Genomic DNA, 19,701 nt, shown 5'->3' with positions numbered 1-19,701 from the left:
AGGGGCGTGGGACTGCTGCTGATAATTATTCTCTCTTTCTCCCTCCCCTCTTTCTTTCTTTCTTTCTCTCTCTCTCTCTCTCTCATATATATATATATATATATATATATATATATATATATATATATATATATATATATATATATATATATGGGATAGAGATCTAAATATTACTTGCTTTATCTACATCTCTCTGTCTGTCACTCTTGAGCCCCTCTCTCTCTCTCTCTCTCTCTCTCTTTTAGCTCTCTTTCTCTATAGCTCTAGCTCAATCTCTCTCACCCTCTCTAGCTAGTTTTTCTCTCTCTCTCTCTTTCTCTCTATGACTAGTTCCCCACCCTCTCTCCTCTCTCTGGCTAGTTCCCCTTCTCTCTATCTTTGGCCAGCTCTTTTTCTGATTAGTTCTCTCTCTCTCTCTCTCTCTCTCTCTCTCTCTCTTTGACCAGTTTCTCTCTCTTTTACTCTGGCTAGTTCTCTCTTTCTTATTCTGGCTAGTTTTTTTCTGCCTAGTCTCTCTCTCTCTCTCTCTCTCTCTCTCTCTCTCTCTCTCTCTCTCTCTCTCTCTCCTTGACTAGTTCTCTTGCTCTCTCTTTCCTTTACTAGTTCCCTAGCTGTTTGTCTCTCTCTGTTTCTCTCATTTTCTCTCTCACTCTATATAGCTATCTCTCTGTCTAGCTGGCTAGGTCTCTCTGTCACTTTCTTACTTTTTCTTTGCCTCTCCCTCTCTCTTTCTGTTAATCTCTTTTTGTTACACTCTATCTCAGTCTATCTCTCTCTCTCTCTCTCTCTCTCTCCCTCTCTCTCTCTCGTCTGTGTGGAAAGGGGAAAAATGGCTGACTAAAGAGGATGGATTAGTGAGAACTGTCTCAGGGTAAAAGTGTTGGTTGGACCGGGATGGAGGGTGTCACTGAATTCAGACCAGTGGAGCCAGCCGTGCTCTGTTCAGGTGAACCCAGTGTAATATGCTTGACCAATTAAAGGGGTCAGTGGTCATCATCTTCCTTTTCCCTCATCAGCACCCTAGCTAGGAATAGGTGTACTCTTGCCATTACAATTATCTAGTCTTATTACAATGGCAGTCTTTATTCTGACCAATAACTGTAAAAAAAAATCAGTTCAATTGTGGCATAGGGATGGTTGGAATATCTTCCATCTTTTTTTTTCTGGTTTTCTCCCAAATTGTGAATAAAATTCATGTTGATTCTATGTTTTGTCCGAAAATAATTTGAGAGGTTTAGAAAATGTGGACCATCCGTTAGTATTCATTACTTTCGGGTTCATTCTGATCCCAAATCGTAGTACCAGTCAGGATCAAATCTATTATTTACACAATATGTATTTTTTCTTTTCCTTTTTTTTCTTCTTTTTTTTTTTTTTTTTTTTCACAATACATTTACATACATATTGTACGCCTTGGATAAATATTTGGAGATAGCAAGAATTTTACACAACTATTTTTTACCCAAATGACTGAATTCAGCAGTAAATGTTCTAAAAGAGTTAATGTCCTAAAACGAAACAACCAAATCAAACAAACCAAACATCAAGAATAAATATTTTAAGATATTAAGAAGTTAAGCATAAAGTATAAAAACGTTTACCTAAACCAACTGGATTCTAGTTTTTAAGTTAACAGAAAAAAGGGTTGATATGCCATGAAACGGCTTAACCTGTGTCTTTGCTGGAATTTAAACATTTAGATCTTGGAGATATATTTGATTGATGGTGTCTCCAGTGAGAGGTGGGATGGGAGTCTGATGTAGTTAATAGCAGAGACACCATGTCTGGGAAGAAATGCAGGGGGTGTTCTGGTAAGGTAGTGCTTAGATAGGATCTGGAGTGAGTCCACGGTCATTAGTTCAGGCTGCTTTAAGAATGAGATAGAAAATGAAAAAAAAAAAAAAATAGAGACCTTGTTAGTTAAAGAAAGATGGAGGTAGCGTGAGTGTGTGTGTGTGTGTGTGTGTGTGTGAGAGGGGGGGGTCACTTGATACCAAGATTCTCTCACCCGGCACCTTCTAGGTCTAAGTTGATAAAGTGAAAAAAAAAAAAAAAAAAACTGCCATGATTGTCAAGACAAAAGTTGACCACAATAAAAAATAAATTACCATGGTGGACAGCAGAGATTTAATGAAAAAATGAAAAAAAAAACATTATTTTATATTTAATTTCTTTATGATCTCTATTTTACTAGCGGAGGTGTGGGGGGGGGGTACCCGGCGTTGCCCGGATGTTCAGCTGGTGTATTGTGCTGGGGTGTGTGTAGGTGATGTAGTAAGGACTCCCCTCCCCGGAAAAAAGGTGGTAGTATCGTGGGGGGGGGGATCAAAACAACAGTAGGCAGAGGTGTTAAAAAAAAAAATTGTGGTTGTAGGCAGGCAGGCTCGAACCCATAACGCAAAGGAAAAAAAAGGTTAAAAAAAAAACTTGATATCTTAGCCGATGTCTCCATTTATAAGAAGTCAAGAGCGATTAAATTAATTTAGGTCACTCCAACGGTGACGACGACTTGCTAAAATGTCCGCGAAAAAAATCACCCCCTTCTTGTACAAAACGGCTGAGTTTAGGGTGAAGGAATTAATGTTTTTGGCCTATTTTTCAATATTTGTCATCCGAGACTTCGAGCTTCAAAATGATACCGAAATTGTCAGGATCTGTCGTCTCTGTCGAAAGTTTTAGGCAGACATACATACATACATGCCTTTAAACAGACAGTTGAGATTTATATTATAGAAAAGAAGGAGATGAAATCATCTGATCAGTTAGTGCACATGTGTATGAATACTAATAAGCGTGAGGTGTAGAGTTAAAATAAATTAAAAATCGATTAATTATTAATTTATTTAAAACGAATGTACGCCATCTGTCAAAAATAACTGTTTGTATTAATATTCATAAAATAACACCCTAATTTCTTTTATCTTTATTTATTTATTTATTTATTTATTTATTTTGCTTATTAGCAAAAAAATATAAATAAATAAATATTAAATAAAGGAAGAAAGAAAAAAGAAACTTATCAATCTGTAAAGTTAAAAAAAAGGAAGGAAAACAAACAAAGCTTATCAATGTAAAAACAAAGGAAAAAATTCTCACTATGGGAATAGAGTGAAGAACTTTCTTTTAGAATTCATTACAGATGGTGGAGAAGGGGGTTTAACTTTCTATTTGCTTTCTTCCTTATCTAAACACTTTAAATGGTTTCGTCTGGCACCTCTTTACACTAGTACACACACACACACACACACACACACACACACACATATTAAAGTGATATTATCTGTCTGAGGAATGGTCTCTATCAAACTCCTCTTTTAATTTTTGGTGTATAGGCTTGAAATTTGTTATATAAGGGATTTGATCCTGTGGAACAAATTCGATTTGGTCTTTAACCGGTAAAAATAATTGCTAAGGGCTTAAAATTGAAAAAAAAAAATGGAACTTGACAGGTATAAATCAACTTCAAGTGCTCTTCTATGCATGGGCAGATATATATTTAATGTTTTCCTATCAATTTGATGCTAGCGCAAACAATAACGACTAAAGCTGGAGCACTAAATGTTTTAGTTTCGATTCTGGCTAATGGCATGCAAGTCATATTTTAAAATCACTACTATATATTGAATACAATATAATAATCAGTTATGTATTAACTCTATAATAATAAATACGGAATCTGCATGAATTAAAATATATTTAAGTGTATTTTATAACTGGACCATGTGGGGAGCAGTACTACATCTTAGGTACAATATAATAATCAATAAAGAATTGGCTCTATTATTATAATAATAAGAAGAAAAAGAAGAAGAAACCAGTCTAAAGTAAAATATATTTAAGTATATTTTACAACCGAGCAACGATTGGTGGCCTATTGGCCTACTAGTATATATATAAGACTACCATTAAAGACTATAAATTATAATTTACAAGAATTTATTGTTCGACAATATGCTCAAAAAAAGAAATGTTAAGATTTTCTTAACTTCTGTTGAATGTTTGAAATCATCCCTTTTCTGTCATTACAAATTTTTTGCTGATTATGGAAGCAGTTTACGCCAGTTGCTTCATCTCTAATTTAAAAAAAAAAAAAAAAAAAATTAACAGTTTGAAAAGATCTTTCTTCTTCGATCGCTTGCAAACTGGATTTTTCTACAGATTAATTGGATGACGATCATTTTGGATTTTTTAATTTGGATCTCTTTGTCAACATTACAAATCTGACTACTACTTATAAGAACATTGATTCTTTTCACCATTTTACCTCTTGGAAATACCTAACCACTGCACCTCCTTTCATTTGTATTCTTAATTTATTTCATTTTTCTTTTCCATTTCATGAACCGTTTATTTACACTAACTTTTTTTTTTTTACATATATGACTTCTTTTCATATAACAGTTTCACTTTATGCCAGTACCAGCAAACTCTTAGCTTCGCTATAATAATCATTTGCTAATATCATTCCTTTGATGAAAAGACCGTATTCTTCGAAACTCTGCGGATTAAGGAAATTTTAATATTTATTTTTGAGTAACCTGTGAATTAAGAAATTCTTGTAAATTATAATTTACAGCCTTTGTGTTCTTATGACAAGCTCTATTTCCTATTTTGGTTGTATTGAGATATTTTATTTGGTGAGGATTACTATATAAATATTACAATTTATATTTGCTTTAAATTTATAAAAGATTTTGGCTCGTAAACTTAATTTTTACGTCTTGATTTTATATACTGGCAAGCCGCCCGGCGTTGCCCGGTCCGATGATACGCATAAATATTAGATTTTAATCCATGCAAAATTCTTATTTATTATAAGCAGAAATACCATAGGCATTAAACGTAATTCCTTTAAAAAAATGAAGTAAAAAAAAACAAAAAAAAAACACGAAAAGAAACTGTGCATGCGAATATTATACTTATTCTAAACTGTTCAATTCTTGTAAGTAAAAAAATACTTGAGCTGAGATTAAAACCAAAACCAATGAGTCAAGTACGATAACCATTAAGCCAGCTTGCAATGATCTTTAAAATGTGTTTTCAACACTACTTATTCTTAACAGAAGGAATCTGTAATTTGAACGATTCACGCATGCACATTCGTGAAACAGCAAACAGATACAAATCCGATGACTCCCCCCCCATACTAATTTTTTTTTAATTTTTACCCCTTAGCAGCCCTTATTTTCTGGATGAAACCGCTTACAAAGTTTTCCACGTGTCTGAATATCCTGTATACCAAATTTCAAGTCTGTAGATCAAAAATTCATTGAGTATATAGGTTGAGAAGTGTCCTCACACATACACACACACACTCTTATTTTTATATGTACATAACACATATATATTGGTCTTTATTATAGAGCGATAAATAGTTACTTAAAAAGAATTATGTAATAAATTTAATTTCGAAATTCTATTTAAGGATAATTTGTTTAAAAAAAAAGAGATCCACTTGCAATACACTTCTGGCTATTATGTCTATCGCTTCTTCTTATGTATAAAATTGGCCGTCTTTAAAAATGGCATCTGTGGAATAAATAGGAAAATATGACACAATAAATAAATAGGAAAAATGGCACAAATCAAAACAATTCTGTAATAGAAAACTAGGTTTAAATACGGGCTAAGCCCCCCCACCACCACCACATTTTAAAACAAGTATTAACTTCGTTAACCATTTATAACCTTTTCTATTTTTATTTGGTGGTGGAGGGGGGGGATCTTCGTGTTCTCTAGTTTTAAATGGGGGCTAATTCCTACCCCCGCCTTCTTCCAAATATTTTGAAATACTTAAAAAAAAAATTTTTTTTTTTGTTTTCAAAACATTAAAATCGATTACAAAAATTATTTTTCAAATGATAACTAATTTTTGTGTTAAGATGAATTTTTTTATTCATAATTATTTACTCTTACACCAAAATTAAGAAAAAACAGTATTTGATCCTGGATATGACCTTAAGTGGTGAGGCCCCAGCTTGCGGGCTTTGAGGAGTGTGGAGCCACCCTTTGCCATTGCTCCCAGGTCCACTCTGACCCGGAGTGGTAGTACTTGCTAGGGTCCCAACTATGAGTAAATAGAAATGGACTTGAAAACAATATATATTCTATTAAAAAAAAATTTCTTCAAAAATCTGTGGATTCGGCATTAAATAACCTAAAAAGGGTTGATATGCCGTAAAACAAAAACAGCCAAACAAAAAACAGTATTTAATATTTTTTATTGCCAAAAGAAACAACACTTGATTTATTTTACTTTTTTTTTAAATATGCAGTAATTTCATATTGTTTGAAACCCAGCTGATTACCTGTGCCATCTGCATGAAAAAGATAGAACTATTAATAGTACTATCATGACTACTATTACTAATAATTAACTGTTTAGAAAATAGGAGTGGTAATATTGTTGATTGGGAAAAAGTTCTGTCTGTGAACGTCTTCTTTGAGAGACGCACTAGTAGTAGTTTTTGTGCTGTCTCTTAGTTCCCCTACTCTCACTTTGTATAAGTAAGAAATAAATGAATGCAATTCACAAGAAGCAACCGGATTAAATATTTTTTTTGCTATTTTACATTCCAACTAGCGGGGGTACCCGGTGTTGCCCGGGTGTTTGGAGGTGTGTGTGTTGAAAAAAAAAATGTTGGTCGGGTGTTTGAAGGTGTAAAAGAGGAAAAAAAGTTTTAGTAGGAAGGTAGGATTGAACCCCGAAGCCTTGACGCGAAGATGGAAATGAAAGGGAAAAAAAGCTAGACACCTAACCACCTTAGCCACAAGGGAAGAGGAATGGATAAGCGTGTTAAAATAAGGTTTATAAAGTAAAACATACAGGTGTGAGGAAGTGGTGTGATGTTTGACCTAGTTTTGCACTGCAAGCCAGTTACTGTTTCCCCGCTTTTCGTTTTTCGAAGACGCGGCGAGCTGGTAAAAGTCGGACAAATTAAATACACATGCAACCCCCGTTTTAAGTCGTAGATATTATCATTTAGATGTGATATAAAAAGTTTTAAGAAGGAGCGAACCAACCGAGCAGGTCTCGGAAAAAAGCCTTTTGCAGACATACACTAAAAGCGAACATACATACATACATATATACATACATACATACACACACACACACATTTTCGCTTTTATATATATAGACTAGCGAGGGGTACCCAGCGTTGCCCGAGTGTTGGGGAGGGGGTAAAAAAAAAAGTAAGTATGAGGATCAAACCTGAACCGTTGAGGCAAAGTTGTAAATTAAAATGTGAAAAAAAAAAACGTGCGATGGTAACCATTGCCCCACCGCGAGATGCTAACGGAAAGACATTTGAATTTATTTAATTTGTTGGTTTTAGCAGGTTCCCGTTTTAAATGAGGTCAAGTTTTGACTGCGGGATAGTATTCATTTACTGCTGAACGCTCCCCCCCCCCCCGAAGATGTTATAGGAAAAAGACTAACCCACATGCAGCAAGCGACAAATATTGAATATTTATCTTCCCGAAATCAAGCAAATTAAATAGACAGGCGAGCTTCGTTGTTAACTGTGAGATATTACGATTTGTATGTGATATAAAAAGTTTTAAAAAGTTGTTAAGCGAGCGACCGCTTCTCTGAAAGAAGCCTTTTGTAGACACACAGAAAAAGCGAACACACATACATACATACATTTTCGCTTTTATATTTATAGACTAGCAGGGCTACCCGGCGTTGCTCGGGACCGTATAAACAATGAAAAAACAAAAGCAGATACTGAACATATGTTTTATTCTTAGGGGAGAGGAATCTTTCATCTCAAGTTTTAGCGTTATAACCAAACATTTGTCTTCTATATATATAAAAGCCAAACGTCTGTGTGTATGTATGTATGTTTGTTTGTAACGCTAAAACTTTTGAAAGACGGAACCAAACTTGACAAATTTGGTATCATATCGAAGCCCCATCACCCGGATGACAAATATCGAAATTTCACGTCAAACGGACCACTAGAAGTTGGTCAACTGATCAGTTATCTTCGAGGGGGGCCCCCAAAAAACCTGTCATTATCTATATATATAAAAGACAAATGTTTGTTTGTAACGCTAAAACTGGAGATGAAAGATTCCTCTCCCCTAAGAATAAAACATATGTTCAATATCTGCTTTTGTTTTTTCATTGTTTATACGGTCCCGAGCAACGCCGGGTAGCCCTGCTAGTCTTCTATATATATAAAAGCCAAACGTCTGTGTGTATGTATGTATGTTTGCTTGTAACGCTAAAACTTTTGAAAGACGGAACCAAACTTGACAAATTTGGTATCATATCGAAGCCCCATCACCCGGATGACAAATATCGAAATTTCACGTCAAACGGACCACTAGAAGTTGGTCAACTGATCAGTTATCTTCGAGGGGGGCCCCCAAAAAACCTGTCATTAACGCTAAAACTTGAGATGAAAGATTCCTCTCCCCTAAGAATAAAACATATGTTCAATATCTGCTTTTGTTTTTTCATTGTTTATACGGTCCCGAGCAACGCCGGGTAGCCCTGCTAGTTTATATATATAGATAATGACAGGTTTTTGGGGGGCCCCCTCGAAGATAACTGATCAGTTGACCAACTTTTAGTGGTCCGTTTGACGTGAAATTTCGATATTTGTCATCCGGGTGATGGGGCTTCGATATGATACGAAATTTGTCAAGTTTGGTTCCGTCTTTCAAAAGTTTTAGCGTTACATACATACACACAGACGTTTGGCTTTTATATATATAGACTAGCAGGGCTACCCGGCGTTGCTCGGGACCGTATAAACAATGAAAAAACAAAAGCAGATATTGAACATACGTTTTATTCTTAGGGGAGAGGAATCTTTCATCTCAAGTTTTAGCGTTACAAACAAACATTTGTCTTTTATATATATAGACTAGCAGGGCTACCCGGCGTTGCTCGGGACCGTATAAACAATGAAAAAACAAAAGCAGATATTGAACATATGTTTTATTTTTAGGGGCGAGGAATCTTTCATCTCAAGTTTTAGTGTTACAAACAAACATTTGTCTTTTATATATATAGATAATGACAGGTTTTTTGGGGGCCCCCCTCGAAGATAACTGATCAGTTGACCAACTTCTAGTGGTCCGTTTGACGTGAAATTTCGATATTTGTCATCCGGGTGATGGGGCTTCGATATGATACCAAATTTGTCAAGTTTGGTTCCGTCTTTCAAAAGTTTTAGCGTTACAAACAAACAAACATACATACATACACACAGACGTTTGGCTTTTATATATATAGATTACAGGGTGGAATGATCAAATTGTCGCCCTAGGAAAGCTGACCTGATTCCATTTTCATTTGATGAAAACAAGTTTCCTTTTTTGTTATATACCATGTACTAGTTGGCCAATTGTGTACAAATTACAAGAGCGATAGAAATCCTCTATCATATCTGAAAGTGACACAATGTTCAACGAGTGAGATCAAAGATGCACCGCTGTACAACTTATGCTCTCTACTGATCCAAGATATGAAAACAGGGTCATTACTAGCACCCTCAAAATGCAAATCCAGACGATTCAACACTTGAGGGCAAAACTCAATGAAGTTTCCAGCCACGGTTATGGTCTTTGGTGTGGTTTCAAGTTAGGGCCACATCATGCCACCTCACATCTTCAAAGCCAGCTTTAAAGTCAACACCAAAGTGTACCTGGATGTGCTGAAGAGTGTGGTGATCCCCTGGTGCAATCAGGTGGCCACAGGCAGATCCTGGGTGTGACAGCAGGACTTGGTGTCCGCCCACAAGTCCAAAGTTACCCAGGCTTGACTTCAGACGGAGAGCTACAACTTTGTACCCTTCTCTCACTATCCTTCCCCCCTCCCTCCCTCCCTCCACTTCTTCCCTGACCTGAATCTGCTGGACTATTTCGTTTGGTCATATGTGGAGAACATCACCAACATGACCTCCCACAACACCAAAACCAGCCTGATCGCCGGTACTTGTGGAAAAGGCATGCTCTCAATTCCAAACCCGTATCGAGGTGATGATTGAGGCTGAAGACGACTACATTGATTAGATGTCAGCCCTTCTACATAATCAAGTTACCTAAATTAAATTTTTCAATAAAAGTTTTAAAATAAAGTTGTAGTGTTGTTTTCTTTAAGGTGATAAATTTATGATTCCACCCTGTATTTATTGCTGAAATAAGAATCTCATTAGTACAGCTTAAGTTAATAATGAAATAGAAATTTTAATTAAACCTTAATAAATGCATCTATAATTGATCTATAGTGCCACATCTTAGGCATCATTACTTTATATATTAGGTATGTCTACATTTGCTTCTCATGTTCAAGTCTTATGCAATCAAGACAATCTTTAAGGATTATCTTGTGTCAAAAACACATGAAGGCAACTATTAAATTAACTCTTTCTCACAGAAGAGACATAGCGAGTCTATCTCAGCTCTATTGTTATTTTCATGGCAGTTACTCGACTATAGTCCCTTCCCGTAAAATATTCATAATACTCGCCTAGCTACAACCACTGTCAACAATCTTCCTTACTCTCTATCTGTGCCTAAAACTAAAAAATTCTATGAGCAAAGCTTCTTTCCTTGAGCTGCCCGTCTGTGGAACACACTACTGCCGTGTTACTTTTCAGCTGAATATAACATGATCGTTTTCAAGCCCAACATAAACATGTTCTTGTTGAGCCGTCCTTTAAATAGTCAATTTCTACACAATTTTCATGATTACCGATCATCAAGGTGTTTTCTCCTTGGACTGAGCTTTTGTGAACAGTGACTATTTCGCATAAAAAAAAAAAAACAAGCTTATCTGATTGCATATCCAAGGAACGATAACCTAGTCACAATAAGACAACATGAGAGAAAGTATTATACGAGGGGGTGGGGTCTTTTCTGATTGGGTGATGTTGATGAACATTTTGTGATAAGAACGGTTGGAGGTTAACAGTTATAAAAATATTTGCAATGTTGATGTGTGTAGCATCAAAGCCTTCAATAGGGAAGTTGACACATCTGGAGTAAGATCGAGATTGCTGCCTGAACCGATATGAAATCGGCAATGAGGACACCCTTGATGCATCTGAAAAAGTATTTTATGATTGTTTAAGTAAGCACAAATGTGTGTATTTGATGAACATTTTTTTTTAATCCAAGTTATTGATTACAAATTGTATCTTTAAAAAAAAAAAAATGGGTTGTCACAATGTTTAGAAATCATTAATGGTATACCCACTTGTCGTGTTAAGAGTCTTTCTTACTGTTGTTAAAGATGTGAAACAAATCTGTTTTCCGCAGATAACGGTAACAAACTTTTGAGCAGATATATCGTCTTTATGCATGAATGGTAACATATGGTAATACAACCAAATCAAAGCAATTTTTTGAGCTTCACTTAAAGTAATTGTTCTAAAATAATTTTCAAAAAATATTTCAATAAAATCTCATATATTTCCTTTAACTTTTTAATTGTTTGGAATGCCAGCGTTATAATAATGCCTTTTTGAAGCTGGCAGAATATCAATTCGTATATCGACTGTTAGGCTAGAATTATCAGTTATTTGCCTTTAGTATGGATTGCATTAAAGAATGTGCTCATTTCCATGGGAGTAAAGAAAGATCATTCTGATCAATTGTGTGACATTTAGAATGAGACTGTTTTCTTTCTGGTGTGTCTTAAGTGAACGGGCAATTTTGTCCAGCTCCTCCTAGGAACATGCTTTCTTAAACCTGAGCAGGTTAGGTTATGTCTTTTATTAGCAGTCTTATAGACTCCAAGAAATACAACACAAATTTAGTTATTCATTTTTGCATACATAGTTCTCTTTCTAACCATGGTAAAATATATTTGCTTTTTCATTGTGTTTGTGACCTTAATGTATTCTTTCTTTAATGTTTGTTCTTTCTATTGTATATTATATTGTTTACCTTGTTATATATTTCGTAATTTATTTTACGTTTGTCTTTGGATCTGTAAATCCAACTATTTCTTAACTATTATCCTTTTCTCTTTCTTCCAATACAACACACAAAATGGCGACCTCTCAAACCTGTGGTCATTAAAAAAAAAAAAACATAAAAGTTACATTATATTTCACTACGATTACAACTTTTGTTATGGAAGGACTAGCTAAATCGAGTAGAGGATTAAAAGGAATAAAAGCTTTAAGCTGTTCCAATTGTAAGGCGGGTCCTTTTTTTCTTTTCTTTTTTTTTTTTGACTTCTATGAATAAAAGAAAAATGAAAAAGTTTGTAACTAAATTTTATATTTAGATGCCCTAAAATTTCCACTTGACACATAGGTACATCTGTTTCACAAAAATAAACAAAACTATCGACTTCAAAAAAGGAATTCATGTGAAATCAGTTGAATGACAAAAATAATTTATCTCTAATTTTTTCTTTTTTTTTCTTTTTTTCAATTACTTTTGCAAAAGAAAAAAAAGTTAGAAATTACAGTATTTATGTATTTCACTATATAAATTTAACTTAAAAAATTATCCATTTCTTGATCACGTAGCATAGGAAAGAAAGAGCAGCCATTTTGGATGGGAGAGATATTTTGATAAATATTCTTAATTATTTAAAATTTTATTTTTAAAACTATTGATAGTTTTTTTTTTCTCTCATTACTTCATTATTCTTCTTTCTTTCTTTGCCCATTGTCCATTGTTTGATCTCATGTCATTTCTGAAATCAAATACAAAGTGACAAGAAATGGCATATTCGAAAAGGTAAAAATCCTTAAAAGCCAATTAAATGAAGATAAAAAATAAAAACAAGTGACAGTAGAAAAACCTTTTTCAGGGAGATCTTCCCATCTCTTTTATACTTATCTTTTTCATCACTATCTACCCCCCTACATACCTCGAAACTATTACAGAGAGAGAGAGAGGAGGGGAATCTTTTCTATTTATATAAGGAAGGGGAGGGTGATTGGAGGACTCCTAATGGTTTTACTTCTTGTTGGCAATGTAAGTTTTGATAGCACCCCCCCCCCCCGCTTCCCATTTAACTCTCCACTTTTCAATCTGTCAAACAACAAATAACAAAACCCCTGTTTACATAATTATGTCCTTGTCGGCTGGAAAAGAGGAAGGGCCTCAAAGAGTTGTTTTTCTTTTCTGCCAAAATAAGGTTGATTGCGCCACTTACTGTCATGCGCATTAAGATCTCCTAATTCTTTTGTAGTCAACCTCACAGTCGGTTCATTGTGTGCATTCTCTTTAACTCTTTGTCCTCTGGCCCCTTTGGTTCTTTTTTTTTTTATCAGATACTAGTTGATGCATCTAACACTGAAAGGGTTCATAGTAATGAGGAACAACCGGAAGCTTTAATGAGGACTCTTGATATGACATTTTCTTTTCTAATGAATAATCGCTTATCAAGCCTAAATGCCATTCGAGGTTAAGGTTAATGAGATGGATAGATTATAAGTTGAATGATAATAAATATTATGAAGGATTGAAAATTATGACTGGAACAAACAAAAGTTGATTACTTATGAAGTTGGTAAACTACATTCGTTGGTGGAACCCAAATTTGGGAACTTTGGGTTGTTTCTTGCTTTTTTTGTTACCATTATTGCCAGGTTTTCTCTAGCCTTGAGTCGTACATGTAATGGCCTCATCTATAGGTTAAATCAAATCTGATGATGCTCGGAGTCAACACGTTGATGCCTGAAAGACTCGAGTATGTCCTAGTATTGAGAAATTTTTATAAGATAGTTTCAATACGTTGCAATGGCACCCCTCACCAATTGATATCCCTGGTCTACTGCCCCATCATCTCCCCCCTCTCTGCATGCCACTACAAAACCTTTTAATAAAATGAATAAATTTGATATTAAATGACACAAAATGGGTTGATATGCCATAAAACAAAACAAGCAAATAGGATGTGGTTATGGGTTGCAAATGATTAGGCTATAAAATACTTCACAACAATTTCAAAAACAATTTTGCTCTGGTGAAAACTGAAATTGAAGATAGTGCAACGGGTTTGGATTATTTGAGTTACTGTCCTTATTTTGTTTCACCAATGTAACCTCCGGCCTTCTTCGAGTGCATCGTGAAATAAAATTGATAATTGCATAGTAATAAATAGTAATGCTACACATCTAAAAGTTACATACCTCTGTTCAGTCTCGAGAGACAATAAATCATACCCCCCCCACCTTATAAAGGTTTCTGCACATGTGCAATCCTCAGCCACACCTATCCTGAGTCCAAATTGTCTGATTCCAGCGGTAAGAAGAAGTCCAGGACGATTAAGATTAAAACTCTCAAAATTCATACATAAATTATCCGCATGCACCCATGGTACTAGAAAAGGCATTGATTAAAATCAGTTCTAAGTGGCAGTTTTTAGAGGTTGCAGGTTCAATCTTATCTACGGACGATAATAATTAGGAATAGCATAATGATTAACACTTTTATTCAGTCATTGCTCTTAGAACGAGGACGATCTATCCTTATAAATTAAGTAAAGAGTTCAGTTTGAAATTCCGTACCAGTTCTAGAGTTCAGTTAGAAAATTCTTAAGTTCAAAAATGACTGAAATGTTGCATATATAATAACCAAGATGAGAATTGTAGGTTTTTTTGTTTTGTTTTTTTTTACAAAGGAGTCACCATTTATCAAGACTGAAGGCCACTCGAGGGTAAGGGTTAATGAGCATACAGTAGACAATGGGAAATATTGTAGTAATTGTTAGTAGTGGAAATTTGGTAAATTGGATTACTTAAGAAGACGGCTCATCAAGAACTTGTTTATGTTGGACTTAAAGATGATCATATTGTAGTCAGTTGGAAAGCAGGAAAACGAAACAGAGTTCCACAGGCGTGCAATTCTAAGAAAGAAGTTTGTTTATGAAATCTATGTTTAGGTTTAGGCACAGATAAAGAGTGAAGGAGATTATTGATAGTGAATCAAACCGTTTCTCCAAAAATTCCAAAACACATGCATTCGATGGTGTGGAATTCCGAAAAAAGATCATTCGTTTTTATGTTGAGATTTGAGTTTTCTCAGGTTTCAGGCATTCATACAATGGATATAATCGACTTAAGTGGATTCAGAAATGTATTGTTTTAAAGTTCATGTGAAAATAAACGGTCTGGTGTCCTCAGAATCAACTCATGAAAACAGAAAAAAGAGAAAATTTTTGCGAATATAAAAGGAAATTAATTTCCTAATCACACGCCTGACTGTTTATTTCTTCTCCTCCTTGAATGAATGAGGGCACTTATGAACTCCTGCTCCAAGCCCTGAACAGTTCTATTCATTTTGTTTTTTTTTTGTTGTTTTTTTTTTTTTTTTAATTTCTATAATTTTCAGACTATAAGGAAGGTTTACACAATTTTAATTATCCGACAAGGAGTACAAATAAATAAGAAAAACCTTATTCCATAGAGTTTCAAAGTATGCAGTTCTTCTCATCAGAGGGAAGAAGTTTGCAAAATATACAATAAATTTTGCTGGTTAATGCATTAAAGGAAACAAACAATATGAAAGTAATCATACTTGCATATATATATATATATATATATATATATATATATATATATATATATATATATATATATATATATATATAATTACCTTGTCTGTCTGAGGAACGATCTCTACCAAATTCTTCTTTCTATTAAAACTTGATATATAGAAGATTTAAACTTGTAGAACAAATTCGATTTGGTCTTTGGTCTGTAAAAATAGCTGCTGCTATGGGGGTCGAAATTGAAAAAAATTGAAATTTGGCATGAATCAACTTAAAGTGCTCTTTTACACATGCGCAAATATACATTTATAGTTTTTATAACATTATTTTTTTAAGTTTGTACATGTGTTAGATCATAGTACAGATTGACAGCCATGTTTTGGTTTGGATTCGAATTGATGACATCTAAGTTATATATATATATATATATATATATCTTGAAATCACTATTAAATATTGGGTACAATATAATAATCAATAGAGTATTGGCTTTATAATAATAAATATGAAATCTGTATGAATTAAAATATTATATTTAAGGACATTTTATGACCGTGCAATACCGAGCGACCTGCTAGTGTGTGTGTGTGTGTGTGTGTGTGTGTGTGCATATATATATATATATATATATATATATATATACACACATTTACACTAAACAAATGAATATTGTATGAGACAGGCTCCCTTTGTTGTTTGTCTAGATTCCAGTCCCATAAAGAGCTGAGAGTGAAATCCCTTTGATAACCCTAAACTCTGTCAATTGTCCAACCTGTTCAAACCTTTTTATTCTGTCCCTAATCAAAAGCGTGGATTGTTTCCCTCCACTTATAAATAGAAAAAAAAAAAAGGAAAGGAAGCAAAGTGTGACTTTCATTGAAATATACTTTTTATAAGTTTTTTTTTTTTTTTTTTTGAGGGGGGGGGGCAGCTCAGCATTTACAGGTATACAATGAGAGCCACCCACACACCCTTCTTTGCCAAATGTCTCCTTTTATACCTTTTTCTTTTTTAAATTTTACTCACATCAAGGAAAACTGAATAATCAACCCAGTAAAATAGGTACGCCTTTTTAGTTTAAAATATATAAGAATCTAATTTATTCTTTATTTATTACTCTGTTTAATTATTATGGCCTTTCACACTCACTTATTTTAATTATTCTCATTTCAATTTTTAATTTATAAATAGCACAAAAACGTACGCATGCATCTGTTATTAAACTAAAGCTGAGTTAATGAACATTTGATTTCCTAAGGCCTTTACTTATATATAGCTTAATCATATAAAATACATTCTAGAATATTCTTTGGTCTTCTAATCTAAATATCATTCCACAACTTTAGAATATTCGAAGGAAACCTTCCTGCAATATAGAAACCTATTTAGCAGAATTAATAATGACCATGAGTTCTTTATTGTGGAAAATGGGGCTCTTGTCTTCGATACAAAAAATACAACATTTGTTCTATTAAAATTGGATCTAAAAAATTTTTTCACTTCTGGCCGGTGTTCAAAAAAAGAACCAGAAACCATTTTCAAAAGCAAAAGTTTTAAGATTACTGCATGAAGCATGGCAAAGAATCCTTCAAAAGAACTGATCGTCAGCATGTTGACTAAAAATGCCAAGGAGTGTCATCTAAGTATGATTAAATAAGTATTGGTACTTCATTCTAATACTTTCATTCAACATTTGAAATGAACATCAATTTACATGTAAGAAATGTAAGATGATGGGGATAGATGAGAACTCAGATGTGGAGAAAGTATGGACGGTGAGGTTATCCAGAAGTTTTGTTACCTTGGCGATACCATTGGAGCACAGGGTGGAACAGGTGCTGGTTTAATTTAAAAAATTTTTAGTGGATAGACTAAGTTCATGGAACTTTGGTCTTTACTAACCAGCTTTTACTAACCAGCAAATCATTACCATTATTAATCAAAGGAAGATTCCGTCCAGCATGTGTATGCAGTATGATGATATATAGAAGTGGAACCTAGCTAGAAAGAGTTGAGGACATATGTTGCATGGAGAGAAATGATATGAGAATGGTATGATTGATATGTAATATGAGTCTTAAAGACAGATCTGATGATCCCCAGAGGAAGCTAAAATCTGGATAATATAGGGAGATGTATGCAGAAGAGTAAATTTTGATGGCATAGCCATGTTGAGAAAGTGGATAAGAGTTATGGGGTTATTAGATGTAGAATAGTTGAGATAGGTTCAGTTTACAGCGGAAGGTTAAGAATACAGTGAAGGAAGTGATAACGGATTTTGAGAAAGAGGAATAAATAACGACCTGGCCAAAGATAGGTTAGTTTGGAAATCAATTTCTTTAAGCTGTCCAATACATGCCAGCATGTAAAACAGATGTTAAACCGAGTCTAATGATGATGATCTACATTGGTGTCTGTTTACCTTTGTCGTGTGTGTATTTGAATGTCTATATTATATTTCTCTTTGCTTGTTTGTTCCACTTTTTATTGGAAACTACTGGGTCAATTTGGCTGAAATTTTGTATCGATTTTTGTTATAAGGTGCAGTGAACTAAATATTATGGTATCTATTTGATTTACAATTGAGGATTAATAGGGATTAGTAGTTAATGAAAAAATCAGCATAAATTTAACTATAGTCAACCAATTTATTGTAAAGCATTCACTCTGAGTCAATTTGCTATAACTTTTATCCCATTTTAATGGGCTAAAAAGTTGTCTAGTGTGTGTGTGTGTGTGTGTGTGTATATATATATATATATATATATATATATATATATATTAGTCTGTTTATTATACAAACATTATTATTTACATATATGCATACATGTTTCAGTGGAATGCCAATTCAAGGATAACACCTCATCAGACCAAAAAAAAGAATCGATTTTTATTTTTTTGGTCTGATAACCAAATGATGAATTGAGATTCCACTGAAACATGTATGCACGTATGTAACTAATGTTTGTATAAGGAACAGACTATATACCAGTTATGTCCTGCATTGAGTACTCTTTAATAATCATGTGAGTTTCATTAGATTTACATCTAGGAAACCAATCAATACAGCCATTATAAACATACATACATAGATATTTATATATACATATGTGTATGTGTCTGTCTGAAAGTAACAAGGTTCCGTGTTATGTGGGCTATTGAAGAAACAGATACACCTTTAATGTTATTGTATTCCATATTTTGTTGTTGCAACAGCATTAATCCTCGTCAGAAGAATTGGCTTTTTCTTGGCTGGTACCACATTCTGAATCATAGTGGTCCATGCACAACAACGGTCTTGAACAACGTCACCGGAAGTCACTAAGTAATCACAATCTGTGGATCTGAGAATTTAGCCATGTTTTTTTTTTATGGCCGTTGTCCCAGTCCTCAGTTGTGGAACTAAAACAAATTAGCCTCCTCCTGAAATTTAACGATATTAAATACTTAAAAAAATAGTAAAAGTTTTCCATCACATTAAATATCCCAAAAGGGGTTGATATGCCATTAAACAATCAATGTGATGGCTATTGTAGAAGTTCCAACATATTTTTTTATGTCCATAATCAAGAAAGACTAGACTGCTTGCTCAAGTATATATTTATCAAGTATATTCATCTGAGTATGCGTCCCTCGAGCCTTCTTTTCTCTCTCTTTTAAAATCAGTTGTTCAGTGAAGCGATGCACATTGTCACAAAAAAAAAAATAATAATAATAATATCCATCGTATTCATTAATTGTTGTTGGCAAGACGTTCACCCTGGCTTCTGCAAATACAACAAATTCATCCTTTTTCTCCCTTTTGTCAGTCTCACTTCATTGCCTTTCTCAACAAAGGAGCCCCCACCACCACCACCACCACTCCCCTTCATCTCCCACTTACGATAATGAACAACAGTGCATTCTTTTTAATCTCTTCTTTTTTTTTTTTTTTTTATCCGTCCATGTTTGACAATCAATAAGAAAAAGAAGAAATTATAAGGGGCTCTGGATTTCAATTATGTATCCACACTGGACGTCGTTGTGACCCGTTGGGTCAAAATCACCATCATTATTTATTCTATTTTGATGAGTTTATATTCGCTTCTTATCTGTGTATGACAATTTCTATCTTTACATAGCTTTTATCGGCTTTTTTTGCTAGTACAAAGAAAAATATTTGTAACTCCAAAAAATATAATGTATATGTAGATTAAGTTGGAAATTCATAAACCATGATGTGC

At 34.1% G+C, this 19,701-nt stretch overlaps 1 protein-coding gene across 1 annotated transcript in view; it reads left to right on the top strand.

The window, feature by feature from the left end:
- The window catches only part of LOC145292979 (uncharacterized), a 485,581-nt gene that overhangs the window by 403,310 nt on the left and 62,570 nt on the right, over nucleotides 1–19,701 (top strand). The window lies entirely within an intron of this gene.

This window comes from Euprymna scolopes, chromosome 14, assembly GCF_053919585.1.
Source record: "Euprymna scolopes isolate OS-2025 chromosome 14, ASM5391958v1, whole genome shotgun sequence".
In the NCBI taxonomy this organism is placed as follows: Eukaryota; Metazoa; Mollusca; class Cephalopoda; order Sepiida; family Sepiolidae; genus Euprymna; species Euprymna scolopes.
The sequence above is the reverse complement of the archived record's forward strand: the minus strand, read 5'-3'. Positions and strand labels throughout refer to the sequence as shown.